Consider the following 12,536-nt stretch of genomic DNA (forward strand, 5'->3'; position numbering starts at 1 on the left):
TAATTTTTGTAGACATTGTTTTAAACTGTGTTTACAATCATTTACTTATCAAAAAGCTATCAGTTGAGTAACTCTTATGCTCCAGGCTCTGAATAAAGCAGTGAACCGAACAGGTAAGATTGCCATTTTCACAGAGGTTTTGCTCTAGTGGAGGGAAGACAGGTAAAAGATAAGAAATAAATGAGCAAACCACAGAGTGATAAGAGCTATAAAACAGGGCAATATGTTAGAGAGTGACAAGGACAGCTATTGAAGATGGGTATTTAGAGAAGTCCTCTCTGAGATATGGAGTCTACTCCCTGAGTTAAGAGCAGCCATGTGCAAAGCATTCTGGGCAGAGGGAACATTACTGCAGGAGCCCCAGGAAAGTAGGGAGCCTGGGGTACTGGAGGAACAGAGAGGAGACCAGTTTGGGTAGAGTATAGCGAGCAAGAGGGAAGAGTCATGCCAGATAAAATCAGGGAAGAGACAAGGGGGCCAAGGCTTTGTGGGGCAAAGAATACCATGCAAGTGTGTAATTTATTTACTTAATTGTACCATTATATAATTAACTTACTTATTCCTGTCCTGTTGAAACTTAGGTTCTTGCATTTTGAAATGTTTTATCATAAATGACACTGCAGTAAACATCTTTGATTTTTCTTTTTCCTTTCTGTACTTAGAATTCTTTCAATATGGCAGAATTCCAGGACTGGCATTAAAGAGACAGAGGGTATGTAGCAGAGGCTGTTGCTACCGCCAGGATCCCTTTTACCGTCAGCGGTGTCCTTCCTCTAGCCCCTGCAGGCGCTGCTGACAACACACCTTTGCCCAATGGAGCCACCTCCCCCCATGCCTGGGAATGACACTCCTCCCTCCACAGCCTACAGTCAATGACTGACGGGTGTGGGGAGACAAAAGCACCTACCTCCTTGACTCAATGCAGGACAAATTGCGGTGCCATTTATATTCCAGAGCTCCCAGAAGGACCAGGTGGAGGCCACATTTCTCCTGAAACCACATTCCTGCCTAGCTTCTTCCCCTCCTTATCCTGCTCCCCGTCCTCCTTTCATGATTCTTCTAGAACACTCTCCCTGAAAATCACCTGCACAAGAATCTCCACATTAGGCTTTCCTCCTAGGGAACTCAGCCTACAACAGGATAGGAACCTTCTGAAAATTTGATTTACTAAATCCTAATGAAGAATTCTGTCTGTAGACTCACTATGCTCATTGAAGACAGTTTGACATTTGCCAAGTTACCATGAAGGGTAGGAAGCACTGGGAGGTGGTGGATACGTGATTGAAGGACTAATAGGTGATGACAAGAACGTGTAGAAAAAAGGATTAAGACTCCATCAAATTTGGACAGGTAGGGAACACAGGTCTGTGAAGACATAGGAACAGCCAGGCTTAACCTAAATGAGAACAACCCGTTTGACAACATCCAGGTGAACCTGTTGTCCCTGTTCTCAGCAATAAAGAGAGCCTGCAGGCCCCAGAGCACATAGCTTATTTTCCTCTGAAGAAGTCTGCCATTTGATTCCAGAGGCCCTGTGGCTTTAAGATAAGAGGACAAGAGAGCAGAAACACTAAAGCCAGGGGTGGGATCCATGGTCAGAACAAAGAAAGGGGCACAATGAGAGATGGGAATGAGGGTTCAGATCAGGGAAGGAAAACTCAGGGTATCCCAATGCTTCGGTCATGATTTTCTTTTCCCTCTCTTCTGTGGGAAAAGACAATAGTCCATGGGAAAGCCTGAGATCAGCAGTGGCTATCACCCCCCTCCCCCAAGCCCCTCGTCACCCCCTGCCACTCTTGCCCACTCCACCACCTCGCCATCCACTGAAGAAAGGATCTTGGACAAGGGACCCCACACAGAGTGTTTGGAAGTACCCTCTTACTGAGAGTCTGGGCAGATTCCAACCTGGCTTCCAAAGTAGATGGTAATTCTACTGCCAAGCATTTATGAAGACGCCGAGATCTAGAATCATTAGCAAATTCACCCAAATGTCAGGAATCTGAGAAAGGACCATGTGCAGGAAGGCCATCTCTACCTACATCAGAATGAGAATGGCAGTGACTGAGTAGCCCCCCCTTAACCGTGGTTTTGCCTTCTGCAGTCGCAGTCACCTCTTGCCAACTGGGGTCTGGAAGCAGAGGATCCTCCCTCTGACCTGTCATCAGGGAGTCAATAGTAGCCTGACGCTATGTTGCAATGTCTGTGTCATTCGCCTCACTTCATCTCATCATAAAGGCATGTTTCTCATCTCACATCCTCACAAGAAGGGCGAGCACAGTACAGTGAGAGATTTTGAGAGAGATCACATCCATGTAACTTTTATTACAACATATCGTTATAATTGTTCTGCCCCATTACTAGCTTTTGTTGTTAATCTCTTACTGTGACTAGCTTATAAGCTTTATCGTAGACATGTACGCACAGGAAAAAAACACAGTGTATATAGGGCTTGGTACTATCCACGGTTGCAGGCATCCCCTGCGGGTCTGTGAACGTATCCCCCATGAGTACGGGAGGCCTGTTGTACACACCTGAAAATACCCCTTATGTACTGAACACACAGTCCTTCAAACATGAATGTGACATGTGCCTTGAGTTGCCTATCCAGGTCTGTGGCTGGGTCTCAGTGAGCCACTTGGAGGTATGGTAATAACTGAAATTTTCACAGGACCTTACAGCTTCCAAAATACTTTCATAAACATTATTATTTAGCTGCCACTCATCTGTAAGCTAGATACTCTTATTATTACTGTTTTCATTTTTTCAGAAGAGTACATAGAAAGCCAGAGAAGTTAATAACTTGCCTAAGATCCCAGAGCCATCAAGAGGCAACCCTTTTCTTCTCAGTCTGAATCTTGTACAGTTCTCACGCTATCTGCCTGCCTCGTCCCCTTCCTGCTCACTGGAATCTTTTTATGTCCTGATGTTCAAGGCTAAGAGTTCTGAGATCCTAGAAAAGGCAAGAGGGAGTTGGTCATCCATGAGCTCCAGAGCCTGCTCTCTCCCTCAAGGGTATCTTCTCATACTTACTACAAGAGGAGCATTCTATCCTACCCTTTTTTGCTTTGGGATACAGCTCCCACATCCTGGACGTAAGAAGTACTTCTTTCCCTCCCCGATTCACTCCTCTGTGGCTCCCAAGATGGCAGGCCTCTCCACACCAATGGGAAGATGGCAAGATGTGCCAACCTATCCCTGGGAGCAATGACAGTGAGCCCATGTAACAGCCTGGGTAGGAAGTGAGTAGGGGGTTCCTCTGGCTGCAGTGAATGCCGAGCACATTGTTTCTGCCCCCCCGGGATCCCCTTTCTCCTGCACCTCCAGGCCTGTCTATCTAACCTGGGATGATGGAATGCCATTTCTTTCTCTCATTACTCTAAATTAAGTATCATTAGGAAGGTAAATGCTCTCCCTAAAACAAATAAATCACCCAACACACTCCAGAAAGAGATTTAATTATTTAAATTATTTCTAGACAATCTGTCTCTTTGGATTATCCAAACCACTGTTGAAAACTAACATAAAAAACAGACTCACCTGAAGCCCAGAGCCTTAGGGCTTACTCTGACTTGCAGACTGGGCACGAAGCCTGCCATGGAAGGAAGTCCGTAGTGATAGCATTTGGGAGGATTTGTCATCCCGAGGAACATGGTGGTAGTATTTTCAGCATTTGCAGGCTCTGAGTCATAGCAAAGCATGCCGTGCTGTGGGGAAAGACCCAGCTCTGGATTGGACGGCTTCCCAAGGCAGAGTCAACCGACAGGCCCGGGAAGCTTGTTAATCCTCTTCAGGGCGTCAGCACCATAGCCAACCGAAGCCATCAGTGGGCACAGATGCACTGCTGAGATTCCCAGGCTGGGACATGTGGGGGCCAAGACTTGTCCAGAAGATGATACAGAAGAGACTCTAGAGTGGAGGCCCACTCCCCTGCCCCCAGGAACAAGGGCAGCTTATTCTGGGGAGGAAGGGGCTAGGGCTGTTATGGTGGCGGAGGAGCGGGGACCAGAGGAGGCTTGTACCCTCAGAGGAGTCATGCCCGCCATGCCTTGGCACAGCCAAAGCGAGCCCAACAGCCATGCCTGTGCCTGCAGTTCTGTTGGCTAACCTGGGAGGTCCCTCTAGGGTGAGAAGAGCCAGAAGATTCTGCTTCTCTGGTCGGCAACACGGAGCAGTGAATTTGGCGCAAGAGCAAAGATTTGGAGGGAAAGATACGAGGCAAAAAAAAGAGGCTTCCCCTAGGAACTGTTGTGGTGATGGGAGGGAGTTCTGGGTCAAGTGCCCAAAACTCAGGAGGTATCTAGGAATAGGGTGTGGAGGTGCTTTGTGACCTAAATTTCCTCCCATCCCTAACATTCTGCTATTCTGGTTTATTGGAGGAGACCGGATAAACATACATCGAAAATGCAGAAATGCTAAGCAGCAGGAAATGTAGCGATGGAGTCAAGTCTCCACTTTCTGCCTTTTAAAATTTTTTTTTCATGTTTTTATTTATTTTTGAGAGAGAAAGAGAGAGAGCACATGAGCAGGGGAGGGGCAGAGAGGCAGAGAGAGAGAGAGAGAGAGAGAGAGAGAGAGAGAGAGAGAGAGAGAGATGGAATCTGAAGCAGGCTCCAGGCTCCGAGCTATCAGCACAGGGCCCGACGCAGGGCTCGAACTGACGAGCGGTGAGATCGTGACCTGAGCCGAAGTCAAACACTTAACTGACTGAGCCACCCAGGTGCCTCTCCACTTTTTGCCTTAAGCGTGATCTTTGTAGACCTCAGCCAGGCCCCAGACCACCGACAGGAGGGCCGAAGACTGGATACAGAGGGCATACATGTGGGAAAAGACAGGTGATTCTAGTCGAAAGCCCAAAGAGCTAATTATAGAGCCCACCGAACGGAGAAAACTCTATGAAAAGAACTATTTTTTCTTACCTGAGCATGCAAATCTTCTGAGGAGAGACTCTGCTATTGTTTCGGTTAAGATGTGCACTTCCTGAAGGCAGAGAAGATGATTCAGGTGTTACCCCTGGAAAGGTGGCTGGCAGTGAGAGAGGGGTGGGTGCGGATGACTCAGGGCTGATTTGGGATTTGCTGCCTTACCTACGGTGACTCAGGCAGCCCAGGCCCCTGCCTCCTGTGGGCCAAAATCCTGCGACAGGATCCCCCATGCAAACATGCAGGCAGTTGCCTTGCGGGTGGTCTGAAATGCTTCTGCCACTGCTCTGTAACTGTCTCAAAGGACAATCATTCGGCGGTTAAAACAGGGAAGGAGGGAGGTATGATGGTCTATAGCTAAGTGGATTCAGGTGGGGCCAGGAACGTTTTCTAGAAAAGGGGGATTTCAAATCTACTTGGCTGAATGAAAAGGAGCTATCTCCTGTCTCATGCACGATCTACGAATGTGTCTTCGTGTACACTCCCCTGCTCGGCAGTGGTAACACATTCAAGTTGGTCAATAGATTGGAGTGAGCTGAGGTGTCTGTAGAGTTCCTGTTGCCTGAAGAGGCTGGGTAGCACGTTGAAAAGTGCCTGGTTTCTGTTGCCGGAAAGAGCTGGGCTCAAGTACTACGTGGGCTGCTTACTAGTCGTGTTTCCTTGAACAAGTTGCTTGAACTCCCTGGTTCCACAGGATCCTTATTATAAAATGCAGACAATCACTCCCTACGGTGGGACTGAGAATTAAATGTGACAATAAACAGCACTAGGCCAAAAGGAGCTCCATGTGTTTCACTTCTGTGCCTGTCAGAGGCACACTGGGAAGGCAGGATCTGAGATGGAGCTGGATAAACAGGTGTGCCCCATGTGGGGCTTTAACTGTGCTTTTCTCTAATGAAGTGCCATCTGGAGGGGAGCCAGCCTGAACCCAGATTGCCTGTCCAAGATGGCAGCCTGTCCAGAGACTCCTCCACATAGAGCCCGTGGCAGGCCTAGGACACATGGGCCACACGGCCCATGCCTCAGCACTGCCTTTGGCAAATAGGGCCACCTTTGGAAACTCCCACCAAGCCCAGGCTCTGCAACTGTGCCTGAATAACACAACACGAACACGGCATTAAGGCCCAGAGGTGGTGCCTCGGTGCTGTCTGTGGTATGTCTCCTGGGCATTGATGATAAGGGCTGAGAAATGAAAAGGAATCTCAAAAGGGGAACTATTGGTTAAGATCACATGAACCAACTTTTTGTAAACACACTTCCATTTTTCTTCTTGCTTTTTAATATTCCTTGTGTGTTCTTGTATGAAAATGTATCTCTTACAGCTCAGTGTGTCAAACGAGAAAGAGGAACCAGGGGTGCCTGGGTGGCTCAGTTGGTTAAGTGTCCGACTCTGGATTTCGGCTCAGGTCATGGTCTCGCTGTCGTGAGACGGAGCCCCACGTCGGGTTCTGTGCTGACGGCTCAGAGCCTGCTTGGGATTCTCTGTCTCCCTCTCTTTGCCCCTCCCCGCTCATGCCAACTCTCTCTGTGTCTCTCAAAAATAAACAAACAAACATTAAAAAAAATAAAGAGGAATCAATCACAAGTCCCGGGTTCCAGTGCCAGCTCTTATTAACTGAGACAGACCTTGGGCAGATCCATTCATCTTGTTGAGCCTCAAAGATCTCAGCTGTAAAACGAGGACACTAGTGCCTCTCTCACAGGGTTCTGGTTAGGATCCAATAAAATAATGAACGTAAAAGCCCTTAATGAACTGGGGGCAAAAGGGATACAAATGGAAGCTAGCTTTTGCATTGGTCATCTGCTTGAAGCATTGTAATTACTGGGTTGACTTGCTGGGCTAACATCTGAGCCTGTTCCTTCTTCTCTGCTCGTCAATCCTTACCTTAGATTCCCTTCCCCATGAGGTCAAAAGAACTGGGACACTGTTGATCCCATTGTGCCTGGGACAGGTCAGATGTTCCTGAATAGCCATTACAGACTTCTAGGGATAGAAGTGATGATCCCCACTTGCTGATGTGAGTGTGAGAATCCTTTCTCCTCGCCTCCCAAACCCTCTCAAGACTTATGTTGTTCCAGTCTTTTCTTCAACAAGGGTAACAAAAATAAAAAGAAAAGAAAAAGAAAACAAAAGAAAAGGGGTACATAGGGACACAGGGTATGGGATGCTGACTGCCATGGTCTCACCCACAGACTTTCCATGAAACACTTGACCATGACAAGATTTCATGGGAAGTCTCTCAAGTCCCCTGTCTTTGTTTTGTTCATCATGCCCTCCCCTCTCAAACAATGTGAAGGCTGTGGAGGACGAGGCTATAGCTACACGGCACGAAAGCCAAGACTGGGTGCAATTCCTAGCCATTCCGTGTGAATGTGACTTGACGGCCACTGACTCCTCTTGCTTTTAGCATTAACTACCTTGTCCTAGCAATTTTCTTTCATTAAAACATTAAAACCATTTTCTAACTGTAAAATACTAAATACTTTTAGGAGAAAAAAAAGAGCTATAATTCCACCACTGCTAACATCTTGGGGGTATTTCCTTTCGCAACCACAAAATGTGGGAGATGACAGGTATATATAGTTTTGTGTACTTTTTCACTTAATGTTATGCTGTGAGAAATTTCCCATGATGCTAAAATTCTGAGAACGACATGGATTTTAATGGCTGTATAATGTCTGTCATACAGACATTCATACAGATGAATCATAAGTTACTTAGCTGATTCCCTATTGTTCGACATTTAGACTATTTTTATTTTTTTTCTATTAAAAATAACACTGCTATTAATATCTTTGTCCATAAGTGTCCATGCCTCTGATTATTTCCTTAATATAAATTACTAGAAATAGAACCAGTGGGTCAAAACAGTAGGAATATTTTTGAAAGTCTTGATATACGGAGCCAATTGCCCTTCAGAAAATACGTACCAATTTGCCCTTCTGCGAGTAGTGTGCAAAAGTACTCACTTCACCCCATGCCCACCACAGCTGGATATTATCTCTGCTTTAATCTTTACTCTTTTAATACATGCAAACTGATTTGCCTTATCTTTTTAAAAAATGTTTATTTTTGAGAGAGAGGGTGGGAGGAGGGGCAGAGAGAGCGGGAGAGAGAGAATCCAAAGCAGGTTCCAGGCTCTGAGCTGTCAGCACAGAGCTCAGTGTGGGGCTCGAACTCCCAAACTGCAAGATCATGACCTGAGCTGAAGTTGGACACTTAACCGACTGAGCCACCCAGGCACTCCTGCTTTCTCTTTATGTAGCTACCTTGTCCTGTCATGAGAGGTATGGTACTTGTTTGTTACCTGTTTGATTATTGTGTATGCCCTGCCTACTTCCAAATAGAATCTGGGGTGGTTCCAATTAGATAATAAGTCTCCAAAGACAGTAATGTTCCCAATTTGTAGCATCTATGACTGGCACAACAGGCTTCACATAGTCAATATTTGATACATGTTTGGAGGCTATTTTTGTACCATATAAAGATGTTCATGAACAGAATAGGGCATTCCTTTCTCCTGATGTATGTGACTTCATTATGTTCCCTTTTCCCAGCCCTCAATGCTCTTAAGCATTTAATCTTAAAGGCATATAATTATTTACTAGTTTTGGGGGGGAGAAAAAAGCAAAAAAATTAAAAATTAAAAAATTAAAAAAAACCACCTCTATCTTCTCAACTGAGTTATCAGTCACTTGAGGGTAGAGGATATGCCCTTTATTTCTCTTCGAAGAAATGAGTACAGCATTGAGCACATGTAGACATTTAATTTTTCATTCATTAATTCACTCTTTTAATAAGCATTACCAACCATCCATTATATGTCAAGCACTGTACTCAATGCTGAGGAAAGTAGCTTCCAGTCTAATAGAAGGGGTGAGTGTGGGAGCATGTAGGATGCTATGAGAACATTAAGGAGGGACCTGAAACCCGGATGGGAAGAACTAAGGAAAGCTTCCTGAAAGAGGTAGTAGCTGACAGGAGTTAGCCAGTAAATAATGTGGCTGAGGGGTTGGGTGTTTCAGGGGCAGAGAGCTGCATCAGCAAAATTATAGTAGACAAAGTGTGGTGCTTGGAGGAGTTTCCTACTGGTGTAGCAAATCCAAAACTTCAAGAGGGACAGAGAAAATGCAGGAGGTGAGGCCAGAGAGTTGGCAGGGGCCATAGCATGTACAATGAGAACGAAAGCGACCAGTTTCAGGCTTCGCCAGTCAGTGTGTGCAGGGGCAACGCCACCAGCATCAATATCCAGCTCTCCCAAGCTCAGCATCCCATCAGCTTGACTAAAGGAAGTTGAGATCTTTGCAGAATATCAGGTATTTTCAGGGTCTTTTCCACCAAGTCCTTAGAAGACTCTTCAGGGAGTACTTCCATGTTTCGGTGAAATAGTCTAGGTTATCACCTGCCCACGTCTAGCGAGGCTGGACTCCTGCAGTCCCAGGCTTTAATCCTTCAACAAGGGTACCAACACAAGGCTGGAAGTTCCGTCCTATCATTGTCACAAATACCTAGCAGTCTATTGAGCTTTATAGTGTTGATACCGGAGCATCACTGCTGCATCTAAAGACCAGAGATTATTGCCACGGATCTAGCAAACCCTCTGGGAAAATGCCCTTGTTGGGTAACGTTCAAATAAAGTTTCCCCAGTAAGGCTGCTTGACTGCACACCAACAGCTTTTCAAACTTCCACAGAAGTTCTCCCCACTCCACTTTCTTACAGGAGCCACACATGCTGCCAAAGTGGTTAGTGAGGCAAGTTACAGAGTTAGCTTCCACCATGAACCCAGAATGCCATTCCCCTTGGGCACTCTGGCCTAACTACTGGATTTGATCTAAGGGGCCAAACACCTTCTTCTATATGATGACTTAATTCTTGGGTCCCCCTGCTACTTATAATCATGACTCCTTTGGGCCCATCAGATGACTGAAATCCAACTAGGGACAAGATTCAGACTCTTTCTCATAGGCTGGACTGTTCAACTTCTGTGTAAATCAGTGGGTGTAAATAGATACACGGAGAGGAGGGTGTTGCCTAACTGTTCTTATCAAAGGTATCTAAATAACATCTCCTGCTCAGACAACACATCTGGATTTGTTAAGCTACTTAGATTTTATGCTGCAGACAAAGAGGATCCAATCGAGTTTTTATATAGTCTATTAGTATACAAATTGCACTATACTAATTAAGGATTAATATCCATAATATACAAAGAACTCTCAGAAACTGATTTGAATGGTGCCTGGGTGGCTCACTTAAGTGTCTGACTCCTGATTTTAGCTCAGGTCCTGATCTCACATTTGGTGAGTTTGAGCCCCACATCGGGCACCACGTTGACAGTGCAGAGGCTGCTTGGGATTCTCTCTCTCCCTCTCTCTCTGCCCTTCCCCTGCTCACACACACACTCTTATAATAAATAAATCAACTTAAAAAAAGAAAAAGAAACTGATTTGAAAAGACAAACCTGATAGAGACGGGTAAATAATATGAATGCAATTCATAGAAGAAAAATCCAAATGTCCAAAAAATATATTTAAAGATGCTAATTAAAATTAAAGTAGTAATATAATAGCACTTTATATACCCTCTGGACTGGTAAAAATTAAGAACAGTGATAACACCTACTACTGGTGGAAGTGAAGAGGAAATGGCTATTCATCCGTTGCTGGATGAAAGATGAATTGCTGCAAACTATTTGGCAATCAGGGAAAGACTATAACAGTTAAATATATATGGACTTCAACCCAGCAATCCGCCTGCTGGGAATCTAGTCTACAGAAATAAATCATGGTAGAAAAGATACATGTACAAAGGTATTTTTTTTGCTGTTGTTTGTGGTTGGCAAAACACTGAAAAGAAGTGAATGCCCACCATTAGGGGAATGATTGAATACATTATAGCATGCACATACCATGGGGAGTAACGGAGCCATTTAAAAAGTATAGGCTGCATCTATACTTAGTGACTTGGAGGCATTTCCACTAAATATGATTAAGTACGAAGAGCTGTATGCAACAGTGTATATGTCCTCCAATTCAATTTTGCTGCTAACAGCAAAACAAAAACCCTAACATCTTTTGTGTGTTAGCATGTATGTGTGTGTATGTGCATGTGCGTGCATGCGTGCGTGTGTGTGTGTGTGTGTGTGTACATTTCTCCTGCCTTGTCTTGCAGATCGGAGTGGCCAATGAGGTATAATGGGAGTTTTGGACTGAGTGTTTGGTGAAGCTCTTTCTTGCTATTGGTCTTCCCCTTTTCTTTCTTTTTTTCTTTTTCCTTCCTTCTTTCTCTCTCTTTCTTTCTTTCTTTCTTTTTTCTTTTTCTGCCTACAGATTTAACACAAAACCATCTCGTCCACTTTTACTGAGGTGGCTGACCATGACCAAATCCACCTCTAAACTGGAATTCAGTTGCTGACCCAGCTCCGGCCTCAGCTTCCTTGTTGGCACCAAGGGACACAGCCCTGTCTCTGTCTCTGTCTCTGTCAGTGTCCCCTCAGGTGAGTCTTTCAGGTCTCTCTCCCTCCAGACCTTCGGGCCCTGGCCTGCCATCTCAGGACGGCTGTGACACAGAGCGGCAGGCACGATCTCAGGGGGCAGGTGGAGGTAGTCACAGAGATACTGGATACCCTGGCTGGTAAGATACCAGCAAAAATGTCTCCAGGCAAATTGTTCCTTTACGTGGCCCTGTGATTTGAGAGACTACATGGTCTTCATGATGTGAAGATTGGGCACATTCTTGTCTGCTGGCTCAGGGGGTTTAGGCATGTGGATGTCTTCCTTGGCTATCGTCGCTCCCTTCTTGAAAAGGAGTTCATAATGACAATACGGCTCTCCTTGGGCATCAACATCTCGTTGGCTGCTACGTCTGGGGCTGGGGCTGGGGAGTGGTATTCTCTTTTTTTTATCTGAAATGGGAATGTGATAGCTGGCACTTTTACAAACATTTTTATGGCTTTGAAGATATGACCGTGTGAAAGATCGCAAGGCAGACAGTTTGAAGGAACCTGGCTCCCTGATCACTTTATAGAGCCCTGGGCTTTGTTCATATAAGCATAAACCCTCAAGGAATTAAACCTCTGTAGCTGGTCACTGTTGTGAGGAGGCCAACACAATATACGATTATGTGAGCATGAAGAAAAGTGGAAGTATACATACCAAGTTCTTAGCATTGATTAACTGGCGTAGGGGTGGGGTGCAGGAAGTAAAGAAAGAGAGAGAAGGGAAGGTATAGAAAAAAAAAATTTTAAGTGCCTTCTATTCAGAACAAAACAGCATTATGATATTGTACCATTTATTTCCAATTATATATTCACTCCTTCTGAGCCCTCTTTGTTCCTACTTAAAATTCTCCCTCCCTGAGGGCCATCCTGAGGCATCTGAATCCCAGCAAGAGACAAGGTTCAGACTCTTTTCTCATATGATTGATCAAGGTTAAAAAGCTGACGGAGGAATAGAAGTATCTCAGGGTAGTGAGATTTCAGGTAATCATTTTCTTTCTTCCTTATTTTGGTATGATTGTCTTATTTTTATATTGATCATGTATTACTTATATAATCAGGAAAGAAACGGCAAAGTTATTTTCATTGTGGAACAACAAAAATAACAAAGAGATTGGA

At 45.0% G+C, this 12,536-nt stretch overlaps 1 pseudogene; it reads right to left on the bottom strand.

Moving 5' to 3' along the window:
• Positions 1 to 10,684: 10,684 nt before the first annotated feature.
• Positions 10,685 to 11,768, bottom strand: LOC125925972 (40S ribosomal protein S10-like; annotated as a pseudogene).
• Between the last annotated feature and the right edge of the window lie 768 nt (positions 11,769 to 12,536).

Source organism: Panthera uncia, chromosome F1 (assembly GCF_023721935.1).
Source record: "Panthera uncia isolate 11264 chromosome F1, Puncia_PCG_1.0, whole genome shotgun sequence".
Lineage (NCBI taxonomy): Eukaryota > Metazoa > Chordata > Mammalia > Carnivora > Felidae > Panthera > Panthera uncia.